The sequence below is a fragment of the Corvus kubaryi genome, unplaced genomic scaffold (assembly GCF_017639235.1).
Source record: "Corvus kubaryi isolate FWS band 111438036 unplaced genomic scaffold, C.kubaryi_AGA036_p1.0 37260, whole genome shotgun sequence".
NCBI lineage: Eukaryota > Metazoa > Chordata > Aves > Passeriformes > Corvidae > Corvus > Corvus kubaryi.
Genome location: NW_024581077.1, coordinates 5,044,859 through 5,059,350, shown reverse-complemented (window position 1 = coordinate 5,059,350; position 14,492 = coordinate 5,044,859). Strand labels below are relative to the sequence as shown.

At 35.5% G+C, this 14,492-nt stretch overlaps 1 long non-coding RNA gene across 1 annotated transcript in view; it reads right to left on the bottom strand.

Annotated features, from left to right (window-relative positions):
- LOC121662687 overlaps positions 1-14,492 on the bottom strand; it is a 485,325-nt gene that overhangs the window by 139,878 nt on the left and 330,955 nt on the right. Inside the window, exon 3 of the long non-coding RNA XR_006015377.1 lies at positions 8,331-8,418. This is a non-coding gene — a long non-coding RNA (uncharacterized LOC121662687). The remainder of the gene's footprint in view (positions 1-8,330; positions 8,419-14,492) is intronic.

The window sequence follows — 14,492 nt, the reverse complement described above, 5'->3', positions numbered from 1 at the left end:
AGTATGGGATTTGACTGTATAAAACAGGATAGTCAGATCACATTAAGAGTTTGGCAGCTCTTCCATTCATCTTTCTGCTAGTAAGCCTCATCTGATATGGAGGCCATAAGCAACTGATTAAGAGCTTGCTTTCTCATACCAATCTTCCACTAAAAATATCTGTGAGGTTCTATTTTATGTAAAAGGAGACATTACAAGATATCTCGTGTAAGTGAATGACACTCATATGAGTTTTGGAGCAGGAAAAAGCCCAACACCTGAAGACAAGCCAAATTATGATCTCAGAGGACTCTATGTCAAGCTTAATGGCTTCTCTGGAATAACCTCAAGTTTATGTGAGTCACATAGATCAGAATTTCATATTAATTCTGACATTCTTCAGCACAAAATCATGCAAGAAGAAAAAGAAAAGTATTTATTTTGATCAACCCACACACGAACATACACTATATTATTATTTTAGAAGCCCATCTCAGCTTTGCATCCTGTTTTGAAAAGACATAGGGGAGGATGGTTTGGATAATTTGCTCCAGTATCAAATGGCTTGAGCGTGCAAAACAAAATGGGATAGATGCACTTCTTCCTAAAACCCTTTCATTCTGTTTCACATGACTGTGTTTAAAGAATGAAGTAAATAAACAGCTAAAGAAGTGTTTTGACTCAGTAATATTAAACAAATTCAATTATTTCACCTACTATATTTTGGGTAGAGCAACAAAAACAAGAACGTAAAACAGACACGCCTCACCAAGGCTATGACATGTAGTCACTCAGCATCCTGCTATTAGTCATTCTCACTACAAGTAATCTACGAGCACAGATTGCAATAATGGTGTTTTTTTCCGCAGCACAGATGTTCGTGTTTCCCTGATCATTTTACAAAAGGGTAAGATGGTCTGCAAAGGTCAGGTCTATCTCTTTTTCTAGCACGAATACTGTGATGCTTTGACCATTCAGCACAGAATTTAGACTGTCACCAGATTTAAAGACAAGTATGTGTATTTGCTCCTCCACTGCTGCATGATAATAGCTTTCACTATACCCAGGATCACAGCATGGTCACCATTTCATCACCTCATTATTTTCTAAGGCATTTGAAGAAATACTTCAAGCTCAGAATGATGCTGCCTGAAACTGTCTCACTCCTCCAAGGTTAGATGGCAATTTAAACAATATAATATGAGTGTTGTGTATTGAAAAGAAAGCTAAAACAGTGGTTAGAAGGAGAAGTCAGCAGAGGGCTTTGTGAGGTCTCTTAGATTTCCTTGTGTCTTGGTGGCTGACTGCAAGGAATGTAGATCTGATGGAAAAAAATTAGCTATGGTTTTAACAGTAAGAGATTCCAAAATATGTCCCTGCACTTTGGCCCTGTATCACTTAAGGAGCTAAATGGATTTTTCTGAATTTTCAGAGCAAAGAGGAGTAATACTGTTCTTCTTTCCAGTAAAAACACAGAATCACAGAAACCTAGAATGCTTTGGTTTGGAAGGGACCTTAAAGACCATCTAGTTTTAGCCTCCTTGCCATGGGCAGGGATACCTTCCACTAGACCAGGTTGCTCAGGGTCCCATTCAGCCTGGCCTTGAACACATCCATTAGCAGACATTATTTCCATTTCCCACTGTGACATGGTACCTCAACAGTGTCCTTCATCCTCCCTCATTGCTTAGAACCTTGAATTCAGATATTCTGCACTGGAAATCTGTGTCCCTGGAGATTTGTATTCAGAATCATCATAAACTATCAATGGGCTTCTTTCATATTATTTCCCTGGCCCCATGTAAACTCTGTGAGGTAGAAGGCAAATGTGAATCCACTTCTATATTTTTCTTGATCCCCCTATTTCTCCCCCCATATCTCCTTTGGACTTTTAAGAATGAAGATGATAAGCATCAGATTCCCTCTGTAACATCTTAGACCTAAGAATGCAAAGGAAAAATTAGGAAACTATGGTAATGCCACATGTTCAGTACTGCTCTGCAATGCAACACATCTCTCTCAATATAAAATAAAGCTAGTCCTCATTAATTGAAAAAACCCCATGTAATTCATTTCCATGGAGGAAGAAAGGATTAAAGAAACAACGTGACCACAACTTTAACTGAGATATGGAAAACCCACAGAGCAAAACCAAAAAAACCCCAAGAAACAGAAAAAAACCCCAAAAATCTCCAGTGTAACAGATTTATTTTTTCCCATAGCGGCAGAGGAGATTATATCTGCTGGAAAAAGATGCAGTTTCAGCTTTACTTCAGTTACTGTAGCCTCGTCTTTGACAAATTCAAGAAACATAAACCAAGTGGTGACACTGTAAGGTGGAAATTATAGAGCATAAAAAACAGCGATGACATTGAAATTAATATTGTTCATGACTTGCATCAGAGTAGTGAAAGTGTAAAAAAATATTACAGTTAGTCTAGTGCCTTACATTTTTCTCCCTTTGGAACTTCTTCATCACCAGTCACAGTGCAGTGACTTTGTATGAGAATTTTCAGTAGAATGGTAGAGTCAAAGGGTAGAGTGCTCAAATGTAATTATAAGTCAGTTACATATGCTTGCATTCACCCAGCTTGCTTCATCGATGTTCACGTTAATTTTGTTCAAATTAATTGTATTCACAATGCAGCTTCCTTATTCTCTTTTTTTACCTACTTGAAAAGAGCAGAAGTATTCCTGATATATGAGTCACTATTATGTACTGTCAGATCTCAAAAGATAAAAAATAAGGGGAAAAAAATCATCCAGTGTTGCCACTCTTCAGCACTGGGTTGATTCCAGACCTCCCAATTAACATCATTGTCATTTAAATAAATGTCAACTTTTACAAAGGTTTTTTTTTTACTTATTAGCCTTTTGCTCATCTCAATATTCATTAATAAATTATATAAAGTGTGATGGTCGCATAAGAGAGTATGTGGGAAAGCATAACACCAACACAAAAATTATTTAAACAATTACGCTGCAGGAAATTGGACATTAATCTCCTTCACAAATATTGTGTATAGTAGCATGGATTTCTCTAGCAACTTGCATCTGATTTAAAGTAATCAGCTTCATCTGTTGTCTTAGAAGTGTCAAACATCCATTGGTCCAACTGCAAAAATCCCTTTCTAGAAATAAAAGACATCCCAAATCCCAAGTCATGACTGTGTAAGTCTTAGCCAGGGCAGCTAGTCCTTTTCAAACACACGTCTATATTGCTCCCTTTGCTTTGATTTCACCTAGCTTCTTTCTGTGCTATTTCAGCTCCTTATTTTCAACCCGAATTTTCATTATAACTCTAACTCTGGTAATTTATTTAGTGATTGAAGTAATTCAGCCTTACTATATTGAACATAATTGCTAAATCAAAGACTCTTCTCCCGAGGGAACATCTCTTAATACTAAGGCTGCTTGCCCTTCTGGATAATATGGATGCTGTGATTGCAAGGCATCTTCTTTACTATCATTTTGTTAATCTGTGGTGATGATGACAAAGAAACCTGGGCCTTTAGTTTGAATCCCTGTGTTATAACTTTGAATGTTACAGATGATATTTGACAATTACAAACAAAGTTAAAAGTAAGAATATATTAGGGTAAACCCAGAAGGCTAATCAGGAGCTGAGCCAATCTATTTCTTTTTTAATAGATTAATCTTTAATTTGACAAAGCATTTTGTTTTAACACGTTTAATTGGTATTAAAAGAGTGTGACTGCATCAGCATATAGAGCACAAATTACACTAATTAGTTTTCTTTCATTTACAACTAATAAAATCTTTCCCATCCTAGATATAAGAAACTAGTTGGAAGTCTAGACACTGCATTTTGTAATGGAATTTTAATTATTAGTACAGCTAAATGCTCCTCTCTGTCCTAGAACACAGAAACACAATATTTTTTTAGTCTCAAATCCAAGCTTCTGGTTGTAGTTCCACCTCTTTTTTGGCAGTGGCCATAGGGAATGACTGCAGTCCTCAGGAGTAAATTGACAAGTCCAATGTAAATGACTAAAAGCAAAAGATTATCAATACCAATCTTCTGAGATTTCACAGCACCTGGGATATTACTTCCAGCATGGGTCCTACTTCCAAGAAAAATCTGTTTATCGCAGTCCTTCTACCAAGGAAAGCACCAAAATACCGCTTAAGAAGATGCCACTCACTGTGAGAACACAAATTATCCAGGAACGGTTGGCTTCTGCAGAAATAGTAAGTAGTAAAGTTTTTAATGAGGCAAATTGCCGTTTTGCTTGCATTAGTCTTTCAGGATCCACCTTCTTTTCCAGATTTGTGTACCATGATCATAGTGACTAACCAGTAGTTGGGAGTGCAGGCACAACCGTGAGCACATTACTACACAGAGGAAAGGAGCATGGAAGGATGACACCACATCTGTAATTACCCAGAGTTCTCTCCATATTAGGAACAACATGATGCCAAGACAGAGAGTTATCGCTGTACTGGCACAGCTGAAGATAAAGAGGAGAGCGCTGGGGTTTGTTTGTGACATCCTGTTTAAGATGGACATATGATGTGATAAAGTTAAAAGTGCCTTTTCTGACATATTTTTATTCATAAATTCACTCACAGTTGGAGTGATTTTCTATGTTTTCTCAAGGCAAATTTCATAGTACTGTCCTAGATCACATTAGGAAAAACATTTCTTCTTCTTCGTGAAGTTTTCTAGTTAGAAATAGGTTCTTTGACTGCAGATAAAAGTTTTGAAGTACTAAATGCTGAAGAGGTACTGATCAATGGCTTCATTAGGAATTACTAGCTTCTCTGACTGTCAAAATGTCAAGTTATTTGCATTAAAGAAGCAAATACATTTCTGCTTGCCGTGTCTTTAGCAGAGACATGAACTAATTTGAAAATGTACACTTCCTTTGCACATCTTACTTGTTAATGTTTCGAGTTCATTTCAGGTACTTATCCTGTTGCTCATTTTTCATATTTGAGATGGAATGGAGTCAAGTGACTCATTCATGTCTAGTTTTAGAGTTTTTTTCTTTTTCATGTGAAAAGTAGAGAGAATTTCTGAATACATAGAAGAGCATTAGACTTTCTAAACTCTAATTTCACAACTAAGTGGGTACTAGAATGCAATTAATTTTACATTTTAAAGTAATTCTGGTGAATTTAAATGATATCTTTCAGAAAAAAATCTGCAAAATTTGCAAAACATGTTTTAATATTTATTTCAGAAAAAAACCCCACAACCAACAAACACAAAACCAGAAAAAAAATGCATAACAATTTACTTCTTCCTTCCCTTTGAAGAGATTTCTAATTTAAAATTGACCTTATTTGGAGTGGTTAAGATCAAATAGCATCCATAGGTAACTTCCAACTAAATCTATTCAGATTATATGATTTACATGCTCTAAGCCTGAATTTTTCCACCAAACATATCAACCTAAGTAATTTATGAATAAGAACCAACCTTAATTAACTGATACAATACACCAAATATTTGAATCAATTAAAAAATGAACTTACAGCACACAATGTGATACCAGAAGTATATTCAAGAGCCTGACATAATGGCCTGAAGGTCATTAAAATACTGGTGCAATATTTGTCTGATTTAAAAGATGAAGAATCATTTTGATACTTTTATAGGAATAGTCAAAAGTAATAGTTTAAAAAGAAAATCACACTGTTGGTTAGATCTCTTTGCATCATGTTTACCATGTTGATCTAAATCTTGGAAGATAGTTGTACTTTTCTCTTTCAGCATACTTCTACATTTTCAGAAAAAACCCCAGGTGAATTCCAAAGTCTATGCTCTAGCTCAGAGAGATAATTTGGAGCAGTCTTAAAGAAAGCCAACTGGAAACTGAATGTGTCCTCATTCCCAAATTAGTCATACTGGAAAACAGTGGAATGCTGCATTTCCACCCCACTATTTTGTTGGTGTTTCTTCTCATGGACAAATGGTGCTACCAAGAACCTGACTTCACATAGCAGAGAAAGGGTTGAGAATGAACACAGAACACTTAACCTGATCTCTGAAGAATGAGCAAATAAAATTCTGTTTAAAAGAATGAAAAAAAAATCATCAACAAAGGTCAAAATCTCAGCAACACCTCCAGGGCTCAAACACTCAGTTTCCCAGCCGCTAATGTTGCAGTTTTGAGCAAACAGATTATGCTGCATGGTTTGTGAGATGTCAGTCACTTCTGATAAGGTTTCCTCTCCAAAGACCAGAGCATAAAGTCTACAGCCAAAGAAAGGCAAATATTGCCAAATATCTCCTACAAAATTCTTCTGGAAGCAACAGGTCCTTGATCCCTCAAGGTCTGCTGCTGGCAATGCTTCATTTGCTCAGGGAAATATATAGGATAAGACTGCAGCACTCTGTATTATGCTGGAATGCATTCCATGCACAAGATAACAGCCTCCTTCCTAAAGGTACTGATATGTCTGATATAGGTCTGAAACTGCAGTTATAAGCTTCTAGACTTTGCCACATTCTATAGTCAGTATTTGCAATGCCAAAGTCATCATTGCAAATCAAATACTCTGTGTTCAGACATGTGATATTTGTTTGCGTGGTTGATGCACGGAAATCAGCATAAAGATAAAACACCAACAAACAAAGGCATGAGGAGATGGTCATACAGGTTTGCTTTAGCTCCAGGAGGCTTAAGAGCCCTGAGTTTAATTGTAGTCAATTGAGAAAAATCAACATCTCCAAAGGTCAATGTTCAAAATTAGGCTCCTGCTCTGAAGCGTGCCCCATTTCACATAGGAATCTCCCTCCACCCACTAACTAGAGCAGAACTCATAGGAATATGACCTTATTTTGGGGTATATCACTGAAAGAGGTTATTCAGTTCAGAAGTTAATAAACATACATTTGCAATAACTGCGCAGGCAGTCATTAAAGAGTTATTGATATCCTGTATTAGAGTTGCATGACAAGGTTTTGGTACCAGGGGTCTACAGGAGTGGCTTCTGTTGTCAGACAGAGCCAATGCCAGCTGGCAGAGGACAGACAAACACTGGCCATTACCTTACTCTGATTTGATTGGAAATAAATTAATATGAGGAGAGAGTGATAGAGTGGATTTGGTGAACACCTGGTGTCCAGCCAAGGCAAGCCCACCACATACACAAAAGCAACACTGAGGCTGACAATATTTCTTCATGCCCCAGCAGACAATGAAGGCATCAGGAAGTTGAATGTAGGATAAACTATTCTGCTAGGTACAGCAACAACATACCTGTAGCTATGTGGTACTATGAACAATTAGGATCCCAACCAGGCAGTGGACAGGAGAGTGAGAACAGTATGCAGTTACACATCTTACCTTAGTGTATGGGATGCCTTTCATACTGTTTTCCTAAGTGTGGTTGATTTGTCACTACAGCTTTTCTCCCACTGTACTCTCCTAACCCTTCTGATAGCAGCTTTACATGCTAACAAACTTGCCCTGTTCCCAGTTTTGGATTTTAGTGCTATGTCCATTATTTTTAGATGCCATCTCTACTGCTCAAAGATGTGTAGCAATGCTGTCAGTGAATTAGGTCACATTTTGATCAGGTAAATGATTTTTTGTCTGTTACATTGTGGAATAAGTTAAAGTCTCCCTGCAGTCAAATCATATGAAATGTTCCTTTTAACTTTTCATATAGTATCTCTGAAGGGTCTTGAAATGCAGAACAAGATCAGAATATGACAATTGTAGATTAAATGTATCTCTTTAGATTTACATTTAGTGTTTTTCTTCTCTCCTCTGCAAAAATCAATTAAGAAGAACTTATCTGACTGTGGAGGATATAAGAGGTATTTTCTAGGAGGAAGAGTGTAGAAGTTTATTAGTGACCCAAACAGCATTTAAGATGTAGAAACATAATATTTGAGAATTTAAAAGTAGAACCTTATTTGTGTCTTTAAATCTCTAAGTGTCACTCCTACTGCTGATTTTAGAACAAGCGAAGACAATCACTTCATTGGTACCTTTCCAAAATTTCTGTGCAACAGCAGAAGAGAATTATAAAATCCTTGAGAAAAGTGGAAGGAGATATGTTGATAACCATTTCAGTAAGAAATATAAAAGAGACGTCAACCCAAGGTGGATTAGAGATAGCAACCCAAAAATTCTTAAAAATCATTTGGTAAAAGTTATAAAACCTGATATTTTTGTTTAATTAAAGTGTTTTTTTTTAAAAGCTAATAAAAAATAAAAATAGCTTTATCCTAAAAATAAAAGTGAAAACAAATGGGAGTCTCAATGAATTTTGTATTCTGTGCCTCAGAAGTTAGAATAGTTTTGTGATCCCAGTCTAGGTACAGCTGTACATTTCATCAAGAAAGGTTTGAAAAGAAAAGAAGAGCTTACCTACGTCACCAGTTTCTGGTACTTCATCAATCACGTCTTCACTTCAGAATCATCAGTAGATTAATGTTATCTGGAGGACTACAGTGTCCTGTAATGACAAGTTATAAATCATATGAAAAAGGAATCTATCGTGTTCAGGAAATAATAGCATAGAATAGCCCAACTGGAACCCAGAACATTGTGTTCATCTGCCATTTCTACACAGGTATCTACAAGGAATATATTACTCTTGTATGATGCATCTCTATAACTAAGAAGTGGAGACAAAATTTACATTTTAATATGGGTAAAATATTAATATCAAGTTTTAAGCTTGACATTAAATTACTGTTATTATTTTTGCTTACAGGACCTAAAGGAAGAGGAGTAACTCAATTAACACATTATAATATCCCTAATTATCTAAAATATTTTTGTACATGTCGTGTCATGTCATAATTTTGAGGTGGAACATTCTGAACTCTTATCATCACTTTAATATAAATGAAATTTCTTCTCCTGCATTGATAATCTATGCAGATGGTTTCTCACTCTTATATCAGGATACACTTATATATAAGTAGCACGGGACTGGATTAAAAAACCCCTAATAATCCAATTTAATTACTTTAAAAGGAAATAGGATGACCCTGGAAAGAAACAACAAAAGGGAATAGAGCTCTGCAATGGTTAAACTGATATAGGGGACTCATGTTCTCCTCTCTTTAATTCACATATGAGACTTCAACATTGGTCATGAACATGTTAAGTTTTCCAACAGTGGGTTGATCATTCTGGGCTGAAATTCATTAGTTCATTTGTCTGTCTGTTACACATGTATGTGGAAATTCAGTTCTGAATTTCGGAAGTTCAGTTCTGACTAAAGAAATTTTCCAGGAGAATTGACATATTTCATTAGAAGATTTAGTTTTTGATTTTCTTAAAGAGGAAAATTGTCATAAAATTAGTAACCAGAATTAAGAATGAATCTACTGGTCACAAACCACTAAGCATTCTAATTAGACTTCAAATCACTGTAATTAAGATTTGCTAAGAACTTTGCATTCATGACAAATGTAAGCAAAGAATTTATTTTCGGATTTTTTAGAAAAGTCATGGGGATAGGGACACTCCCTATGTTTTGATGAATGATGATTAACATTGTCAAATTTCCACTGCCTTCAATATATCATTGTCTACCTAGGAGTGTTTAATGTTCTTGGAATAATTCTGCAAGCCCAGAACTGCAGAGTCACAGAACACTTCAGGTTGGAGGGGACCTCTGGAGGTCATCAAGTCCAGTTTCAGATCAGGTTCCACCTTGAAATTCTTTCCAGCCCAGTTTCTTCTTCAGTACACCACTCTACAAATTTCATTAATTATTCATTTATGTTGTGCATACAGTTGCACCACAGAACACACACACTATTTTACTAATTTAGGATTAGTATCATAGCATCATAGGATTAAGAGAAAAATGAGATCAGGTACTGAAGCATATACCAGAATATTAGAGACCAAGGAGCAGAATTGTTTTAACCTTTATAAACTGAATCATCACTATCTTGGGACTGATGAAGCAATACCCAAGTTCAATTAAAATTTCACAAATGAGACTTCTTTTTCAAAATAAAGTATATTTTCCCCATATTTCCACCAAGTATTTCACATCATTTGTTGGCTTTCTGTTTTCTTGTCTATACATGCCTCTTGCTTTTTACTATACAGAGATCCTATGGCTGCTATGCCCCCATATATCTTCAGCACCTTCAATATAAATCTTCAGTTAGAGAGGATAAACTCGGGCCTTATGTCTTCATGAACACTTGTATTCCTTACCTTATGGGCTAATAAAGCTGGATATATTTCATATAAGTAATGTTTCCTTTTTTTTCTTCTATGCTCTTTTACCATTGTAGAGTACTGGAATAGTTCCCAACTAAGGAGATTAGTTTTGCAGTGGTTTTTTTATATATTATGTAACAGCCAGTTTCTAAATATGTGTGGGTTTTGTCACCTAACAGATTAAGTCAGCATACTCTTTGAAAAAAAAATTAAATATAAATATAAAAATATCAACTTCCAGAAGAAACATTGGACTACTTTAATTAGCATATGTAAAGTGAACTTGGGCCAGACCAGAGAGTGGAATCTACATGTTGTACTGTTTCCCACTAAGTAAAGAGGACATGCACAAAAAAAAACCCTCGAAAAATTGTTTTGTACTATTCTAGAAATTATGTCCGCTGCCTCTTCTGCAGTGTTCTGACAGTTTTGAAAGAAGCTTATTTTCTTTCTTTCCATAATCATTGAAATAACTCTAAGCAAACTGCTGTGCATCGTATCACTGACTTTAGTAATTTGCAGGCACTTACAATGACTAAAAACAGTGCCACACACAGAGAAGACTGGTGTTGAATTATGCAAGAGCAAGCCACAAATTTCAGCCTGAATGAGGAAAGTAAGAGCCATGTTGGATATTAAGAAAACATATCAGGTTCAGAGGTCTGCAATTAATCTTGTCAGTGCATGAAGCCAGTCTAACCTGTTTTGCACGAACACAACATCTCAGTGCGTTTTCTCTTCTATGAATACACAGCCAGCCATGGACATGTGGGATTTTAATCCATTAATGTGATTGGACATAGTCAAATTCTTGAATATTATACTGCATTCTTAGAGGTATTAAATATTTACATCCATTCTTCATAAATGTTGTACAGAGAACAGACAGATGGAATGAGTTTCCATTAGCTAGCCTACAGTATATGCAGATAAGACAGATATTTCTAGACAAGAATTACAACCCACTGCCAGCTGGAGCAGAGAAATTTGGTCTGCAGTTGATCCCAACATCTCTGATTGATAGATAGAAAAGTCAATCTAGTACCCATAAATACACTTTTAAAACAACATTGTCCTTTTTTATACAACCAGCGAAATATCATAATTGAATACATTTACTTTTAGAACCTGTTAACACTAAGATACATGTAGTGAAATTGACTGAAAGTAAATTAAAATAGATTGGTCTCTTTTATTGACCTTGACAAATGTACAAATGCCATAGATGATGATTATGATGATCCTTATACAAAGAAAAAACTATAGACAAGCATGCTGCAAAGGCCACTTCCATTAGAGGGGCTCTTTCTATTGATTGCACGGAGCCTTCCTTGAGAAGCACAACAGTAGGTATTTTTTAAGGAAATTGATTTTAATGATTAAAAAGACCTTAACTTCCCATTGATGTTTCACAACAGAAGTATTCTGACTGTAAATATAAGAGTCTAGTATAAGTTCCTTAATGGGAACAAATATATACATTCCCACATTCTTTAACACTTTACAGTCTAATATAAAATAAACTCACAAAAATATGTATAAATTTTACCAGATTATAATGTTTCTTTTCAGGCTTTGCCTTCCTTCTGAAATCAAACACCGTTTTCAAATCTTGAAATAATTGCCAGAGTTCTAACTTTCACAATACATCAGAATAACCTGTGATGATGTTCTAGACATGACTGGAAGGTGGACTGGTTAGTGTTGTGTCATTTTTCAGTGTCTCAGCATGTATAGAGCTGATTATCTTAAGATGTTCATCTTCCCATATGGAAATACCTATAATGCACTTGAGTTTTTATCCATCTATGCTTCCAAGGAACCAGTATAAGCATCTATACAGACATTAGAGAACTGTGTAAAGTAGAAAAGTAGTTTTATGTTTTTTGAAATTCGTCACCAAGATGGTAGAATCAAACTTTGCCAGTCCACTAAAATTTAATGAAAAGTTAACATTTGTGACTGGTCTTGCTAATAATCATCACCTCTGAACACCTGATAAGTCATTTGAGCCATAATCAGTCTTTTTACGGAGGTCTCCTACGAGGTTCATCCTTCTGGATTTCCAACCATGTAGAACAGATTTCTATTTAAATTTCTCCTCTGCATTCAAAAATACTTTAGTGTGAACAAGATCAGAAACTTATGTTCTCAGGTGCCATTTTCCCCTCTCTGATAAAGATAATAAGTGGAAAAGTGAAAAGATAAGGTAATTACCACTCTTCTAAACTTTTAGAGACAGTTATGAAAGTGTGATTTACTGCCTGTTCCAATTATTAGAGTGAATCTCTGTTGCAAGAAGCTGATGTATCTTGCATGTACAAATCTTGGATTAATTCCATAATTTTTGGAAACAATGATAAACTTTATCAACAATGATACATTTCTATATTAGGATTAGAACTGTACCTTGAGTTGGTTCTTCTGCTCGCTCCCAATGATTTCAGTGGGAGGCAGTTTCAGTTGCCTTGACACATTGGTCTGGACAGCCAGTCTTGCTCAGTAAAAGAGAAGAAAAGCTAAGGACATGAGCAAAAACTAATTTTGTTTTATAAATCAAATACTTTCTCTTGCATGAACTGGAATAAATGTGTTTTGGACTGAAAAAGGGGAATGGAAAGAAGGAGATGGGACAGTTGAGGAACAACCCAGATCCTTTATTTGAAGATGAATGAAGGGTATAGTAAAGCTTTTGTTCAGCAAATCCCTTCCTTTGCCAGTCACTCCGACCCATAGTAGTGCTCTCAAGTTCAAAAAGGAAAACCTGGATATAGAAAGTTATCCAAGTATTAAAGTGATGTCAAAGACCCTGCATTTATTTGAGATCTAAGCTGCCCAAATGTCATATCAAAAACTCGCTAAGCCTTGAAACCACATTTTTATTTTGTAGGAAAGGAAGAATTTTAATGGCCCAATTTCTTGCTTCCACAAACATGTTTAATAACTTCTGAGTCTTTTAACACAGAAAAATATACTTAATGACCTAAGACAGCAATTTAAACACAGTTTTCAACTCTAGCCTGCTCTGTAATGTTTCTTGGTAACTTAGATGAAGCCTTTTTACCTCATTAATCATTAAATTAATGTATTTTCCTTACAACTTGGAATCTTACTGACCCAATCGATGAGGAATCTAAAAGATGCAGCTGCCTTGCAATGGCAATAAACAGAAGTTCTGAAGTGCAGAGCTAACTAGTTGTTTTAAAGCACAGGCATTTCCAAGCGAGATTGCCTGATCACCTCTGGTGATCAAGGAGCCCAAATAGCTTGGGTGAGTCTTGATTTAAGGAACTGCAGTTCTTTAACCAATGCATGAAGCATACCTTTAGCAGCAGCAAGAGGAAAAGCTAAATATGTGTTTAGTGTAACAATTCAAAGCTAAAGTGTTAAGCAAAATAATTTAATTCCTGAGAAAGAAAATGGTTCTTTGCCTTGTTCTCACTACAGCACAGCTGTTTTTCAGAGAGGTGGATATGAAAGTCATCATATGTAAAACAAGTTTTCAAACAGAATAATTGTAAAATGGTATAGCCAGAATTTAGAACTGTACTGGTTTTGCAGAGTGAATCTGTTGCTCTGCTTTTATGCATTTTTATTGAAGTTGAGTAAGCCACAGAAACAAAATCATACAACCAGCTCTTTGGATTCCAATATTTTCACTTGCGTTATAAGTTTTTTCTAGTAAAAAAAGCATCTGATAAGACAAGAAAATCTCTAATGATAGCATTCTTCACTGTTTTGCCACTTACTCATGAATGACTGACTGTTTAGTCATAGATTTGCTGAGAAAAGAGGATAAAGGAGAATCCAGAGCTAAGAGAATGTGATTCCTTCATTAGCTTCCAAAGTTCTTGGGAATTTATGTTAGTTAAGAGATACATAAAATTCGGAGCCAGACTTGTATATTCAGCAGTGTTAGTTACTGGACCTACCCTTTTTTTTCCCAGAAATAATTCTTAAACCAAAATGATGATAGGAAAAATGACATAATAAAAAATAAAATTAAATGCTATGCCGTGATGTTTTCTTCTGACAACTGATCTTCCTATTTCCAGCTCTTCATTTAGCAAAACAGGAGATATCATGAAAAAAAAAGAATCCCCCTAAGTATCAAAAACACAGATAAAAATATCTGAATTTCCTAAACAGTGCTTAATTAGTATATTTCCTTCTCTTATCAGACTTAGGAGTTCCCAGGCCACTGTATACAGTTTTACCTAAGGGATATAAAATAGCATTTATACTTTAAATGCTATATAATTATACTTTAAACTTATACGATATACTTTAAATACTTAAGCTCCTAAGTACCCTTTGAAATCACAGCTACATTCTGCC